The sequence below is a fragment of the Orycteropus afer genome, unplaced genomic scaffold (assembly GCF_000298275.1).
Source record: "Orycteropus afer afer isolate SDZICR_OR568_19922 unplaced genomic scaffold, OryAfe1.0 scaffold00012, whole genome shotgun sequence".
Lineage (NCBI taxonomy): Eukaryota > Metazoa > Chordata > Mammalia > Tubulidentata > Orycteropodidae > Orycteropus > Orycteropus afer.
Window position 1 is genome coordinate 15,787,807 of NW_006921599.1, and position 5,990 is coordinate 15,793,796.

Consider the following 5,990-nt stretch of genomic DNA (forward strand, 5'->3'; position numbering starts at 1 on the left):
CTGGGATGAAGCCACAGAAGTCCAGTCAGGTAACGGGTAGGTGTGAACTGCTCTCTCATTGCACAACTGTATTATGTAATCGCAACATGCCTTCCTGGGGATTCTGCACAGGTGGTTTTAGCAGATGATTTCATCTCCTGTTCTGACTTGGACCCAGACAACTTTATATTCTCAGAAAACAGATGGACAACAAGGTTGAAATAGAATCTTGTACTGAAATAGTCTTTGAGTCATACCTTTGACTGAGCAATCCTACAGGAAACTTGCCCTTTTCTACTTAGAGGCCAGTGCTGAGAATCTCATGTACTCAGTTGTTGGACTTTCTTTCCTACAATGTATGTTTTATATCTTTCTTCTTGACCAAGATTGCCATGTCACAACTATAGGGATATCATCTCAGGCAGAACACCTGGCCTCTTGCACTTGTAGGTGTTAAAAAAAAAAAAAAAGAGAGAGAAAACTTTTGCATCAAGCTTTTATTTTTGTCCTCCTTCCAAAAGATTGTGATATGTAAATAAGGGGAGCTTGATATCACCTATAAATTGATTTTGGGAATCAAAGGCGCTCTAGTTGAAATTCACTTAACTTGATCATTGTGTTCCACTTCACTTGTACCAGTAACTACCCATATGATCTTAGGAAAATCAGTTAATCTTTCAACTGAGGGGTTGTTTTGAGTATTCAATGGGGTGATTCTTATGAAAGCACACAGAGGAGGTAACTTGTTTTATTAACATAGGTTTTGGTTTGTTTTCAGAAATTAGAACTATCCTTCTATAACAAAAATGGTTTACAGTAAATAATGAGTAATTCAGTTAAAGACTTACTTATTCTAAAGCCGAGCATTTACTTCTTGGTGATTTCATCCTCCATTTGATTTTGTAATACAATATAAAGTATAAATCAAAAAACCAAACCAAACTCCTGATGTCAAATTGATTCTGACTCAGCGATCCCTTCTTGGGTTTCCAAGGCAATATCTCTATGGAAGTAGTTTGCCCAGTCTTCCTTCTGAGGAGTGGCTGGTAGGTTTGAACCATCAGCCTTCTTTCTGGTTAGCAGTAGAATGCCTTAGACCCTACACCACATGGGGTAACGTAATTCTGGAGTCTGGGTTGTACAAACAGTTAAGCTCTTGACTACTAGCCAAAAGATTGGCAGTTCGAACCCAACCAGAGGCACCTCAGAAGACAGGCCTTGTGATCTGCTTCTGAATGATCATAGCCTTGAAAACCCTAGGATGCAGTTTTTCTTTGCACACCTGGGGTTGCCATAAGTTGGAATCAGCTTGAGGGCAACTGACAACAACGGTGTAATTCTGGGCATGAGGGGGAATTAGATCCCTCCATCTGGCTGATTTGGGAGTCTTCATTACCACCATGCTTTCTGGTAAGAGACATACTCACTCAAAAAAACTCATTACTGTTGAGTCAAATTCTGACTCATAGTGACCGTTCGTTCCATTTCCCAGGCAGTACCTGTACTGAAGTAGATTGCCCAATCTTCCTTCTGAGGAGTGGCTGGTGACTTTGACCCACCAGCCCTCTGGTTAGCAGTCACATGCCTTAGGCACTACGTTGATGTGATATTAGAACAGCATGAGCAGTCTCAACTATTGAACTGAAACAATCAGCATGAGTTGGCAGGCGGCCACCCAAGTTGACAGTGTTCCTCTGAGGATGATGGTATCTGATTTCAGCTTCCTCATCTGTCTAATTTTGGAAGCCATAGGTATGTGCTGCAGTATATCTGTCGACCATGGCCCTTTGAAAGCATGTGTAAAAATTGCAGGTTGAAAAGATTGGAATTTTTTTCTTTAGAATTTAAGTGTTGTTGTTGTTGTTATGTGCTGTATAGTCAGACCCAACTCATAGCGACCCCTCCTTGGGTTTCCAAGGCAGTATCACTACAGAAGTAGATTGCCCCATCTTCTTTCCTAGGAGTGTAATACTAAAACATGGGAGCTCTAGTGGCGTAGTGCCTAAAGCATTTGACTGCTAAGCAGAAGGCTGGCGGTTCAAACCAACCAGCTACTCCTCAGAAGGAAGACAGGGCAATTTACTTCCACAGAGATACTGCCTCAGAAACCCAAGGAGGGGTCACTGTGAGTTGAATTGACTTGATGGCAGTGAGTTTGTATATAGCATTGGTCACTGAAAAATTCTCTCTATTGATCAACTCATGAATTACTTCTACCAAAAGGAGATGGAGTTTGGAATTGGTAATTTTCACCATAATCACTGAGGAGGGGAACTTCAACCTCTGTGTGCATGTTGTCATAAGAAAGAAAGACAGTTGAGAATGATCCGAATCTCCAAAGACAGGAGTGGGAGGTTTCCATCATTTGTCTTGATTTGTTCTCAACCTTACACAAGGAAGTGAATGAGTCTCTTTTGCTCACCTCATTTCTTAGTTTGTTATGTTGATATTTCACTCTCTGGTAGCATAGTGGCTAAGGCACTTGACTGCTCACCAGAAGGCTGGCGGTTCAAACCCACCAGCCACTCCTCGGAAGGAAGGTTGGGCAATCCTACTTCCGTAGTGATACTGCCTCGGAAACCCAAGGAGGGGTCGCTATGAGTCGGGGCCGACTCGATGGCAAATAACAACAACATTTACCTTTACTAATTTTTATCAGGGAGTTCTGCTGGCGTAGTGCCTAAGTAACTTGACTGCTAACGAGAAGGCTGACGGTTCAAACCCACCAGCCACTCCTCGGAAGGAAGGTTGGGCAATCTACTTCCATAGTGATACCGCCTTGGAAACCCAAGGAAGGTTGCTGTGAGTTGAGTCTGACTCGATGGCACATAACAACATCAATTTTTATCAAAGTTTAAGGAACCCTGGTGGTGAAATTGTTAAGCATTCAGCTGCTAACCGAAAAGGCAGTGTTTGAATCTACCAGTCACTCCATGGAAGAAAAGACTTGGTGATCTGCTCCCTTAAAGATTACAGCCTTGGAAATCCTATGGAGAAATTCTGTTCTGTTACTTTGGGTTGCTACGACATGGAATTGACTCAATGGCAGACAACAATGACATAATACACTCTTTTTGTCTTTAGATAGAATCTGAGATTTTTATGTGGTGTTCCATATCACTAATGTATTTTCTACCACCACCAAGCTTACCTCTTTCCTATCTTTCTTCCTTTGCTCATGCCATTCCTTTTGCACCAAAAGCGCTTCTTCATTTTCCCTATTGCTCTTCCCACAGCTCGACCCACTAAATTCTCTCAGTCCTGCAGGGCTAGGCTCACAAAGGTGCTTCCCTGGATCTTGTGGCATGACACTGCTCCGATTAATTTGCATGATTTAAAGTTTTGTCTTATTGTCATTTGTATCCTCAGCACACCACAGGGAACCTGGTAGGTTAAGAAACCAAACCCAAACCTGTTGCTATCAGGTTGATTCCAATTCATAGAGACCCCTATAGGACAGAGTTGTTGTTGTTGTTGTTATGTGCCATTGAGTTGGACCTGACTCATAGCGACCCCTCCTTGGGTTTCCAAGTAGAACTGTCCAATAGGGTTTCAAAAGCTGTAGTCTTTACAGCAGCAGACTGCCTCATGTATCTCCTGCAGAGCAGCTGGTAAGTTCAAACCAAGAACATTTTGGTTCTTGGTTGTAGGAGAGCTTAAATTCTAAAGCACTTGGGTTTGTGGAAGACTGTGGTCTGCTGTGGGAGCCCTAACTTCATTTTGAGGCTTGACATAAGTTTAGATGCCATTTGAGTTCTTTCTGACCATAAACCAGTATTGTGGCTATGCCTAGACAAGTTCCAGCACAAACCTAGGGAGGGGCACTTTGCCTTCAAGGAGAGTGTGGTTGAAAGTAGTTTATACTAAACCAAACCAAACTCACTGCTGTCAAGTCTGTTTCCACTCGTGTGACCCCTGCTTGGGTTTCCAGGTGGATTCTCTACGAAAACAGATCGCCCAATCTTCCTTCCAAGGAGTGGCTGGTGGGTTTGAACCACCAGCCTTCTGGGTAGCAGTCAGATGCTTTAGGCATTAAGCCACCAGAGCTCCCTGAAAGTAGATTATGCTCTCACAAAGAGCTAGGGAACTTGTCTGAGTGTGTCCTTTTCTAATTTAAATTAAGGTTGGGGTCTTGGTATTGTTTGATAGCCACCTTGTGCCTAAGACTCAGGCTGCATGGTTATGAGACACAGCCTGTCTGGGCCACCATCTCTCCAGGTTTTTAAGGCCCAGAACCAATCTTGTAACCCTTTTCTATCTTCAGCTATGTACTTATCCCTATCATGGTCTTTTCCTCACTTCTGTAGTCCTGCCTGCAACAGTGATGAATCTATCACCAATCATGATTTTGTGATGATTTGAAATCATATGTCGTTATCGTTAGGCACATGTCCATGACTCAGTGGACTCCATTCAGCTTTCTAAGGCTGGTGGTTTCCCTCATCCAGGATGATTGTCTTTGTTCTGTGCAAGGCTTAGTGAAAGTGACTCTGTTGAATCTGTTTGAATTTGGGGTCTCTTTTTCCCTGTTACATGGTGAGCAGCCAAATGCTCTAACCATTGTGTCACTGGAACTCCTTATAAATGTTTTCTTGGATGAAGGAACGAGTGCTACAATTGGGTAAGAGTATAGCACTAAGAGAGGAAGCCACAAGGAGGGCATCCAACCGCATGGGGGAGGTGAAAATGGGTGGAGGGAAATGTCCCAGAAAAGATACACCTTGAGTGACATTTTGGGGAATGAAGAGCTACTAGGTGGAAAAAGTGGGGGAAGAATGGCCTTGGTAAATGGACAACCAGAGGATTTTGTGAATGAGAACTTTAGGGTACTTGAAGTTAGATTGCAACATTGGATTACCCATTAAGCAAGGTTAAGTATGGCTTACTTATACTTATTTACTATCTGTTGTGAACAGTTTCACATTTTTCACCACATCAGAGATTCTTCTTCTAGGTATGACTGGCATCTATATTTCTTCTAGTCCCACAGCACCTTCCTACAGAATTAAAGCCTCTTTTCAAATTTACAATTCCTGACAGAGATAGAGTACCCAGTAAGCGAGGTAAACATGGGCTTACTTGTGTTTATTTATTAATCTGTAATGAACAGTTTCACATTTTTTCACTATGTATGTGAGACTGTTCACTACAGATCAGTAAGTAAGCACAAGTAAGCCTTTTTGTTAGCATTGTTTATTGGGTAATCCACCCCTTGTTAGATGCAAAGTGAAAAGGGAGGAAGATGAACGTAAAGACAAAGGCAGGTTATGTGTTACTTTGAATTTTGTGCCAATGAAAAGAAAACCATGTAGATTATTGGCCAGAATTACTTCTATGATGCACTGATCAATTGTAGAAGCACCAGGTAGGATTAGCAATCATGGGGTCATCTGATTAGAAGAGTTTGAATATTTAATTTATTTTTATGTAATGATTACTTCAAAGTAAATGGATGGGTGTATTAGTATTTGAAGAGAAGTTTGCTGAAATTGCAAACTGAAATCTTAGAAGTTTTAAGGGGATCCTTTCTGATTTAGTGTAAAAGTACTGGCATCTCAGTTTAACCCTAAATGGTCTATATTATTGGTCAACATTATAGCTGAAACTACATTTTACTTTATTAAAATTTTTTTTTTTTTTACCTCGTCACACCACCAATTGAAGCTAAACAACACAACATGTTGCTGCTTCACCCAAAATTGGTGTTTTTTTATTCTGCTCTTTCTTAACTGCTCCGTGGGTCACTGGCAAAGGCCCAATGAATGCTTCTAAAAGGGGGATGAAACCACATTTTAATGAAGCCTTCTTGGTATATCGGCTATTAACCACTTAAAAATGTGACGCTTATAAAGAGTTTTAAGTAGATAAACTTACATTATTTTCAGTAATGACTACTTTTATGAAGCTTAAAGAGATAACATGCAAAATGGGTAGTACCAAGTATCATGCCAGGTATACAGTAAACCAAAAAAAAAAAAACACCTCACTGCTGTTGAGTGGGATTCACGGCA

At 41.3% G+C, this 5,990-nt stretch overlaps 1 non-coding gene across 1 annotated transcript; it reads right to left on the bottom strand.

The window, feature by feature from the left end:
* Positions 1-5,620: 5,620 nt before the first annotated feature.
* Positions 5,621-5,757, bottom strand: LOC122151164. Its single transcript, XR_006164014.1, has one exon. It is a non-coding gene; the product is annotated as a small nucleolar RNA SNORA21 (small nucleolar RNA).
* Positions 5,758-5,990: the final 233 nt, after the last annotated feature.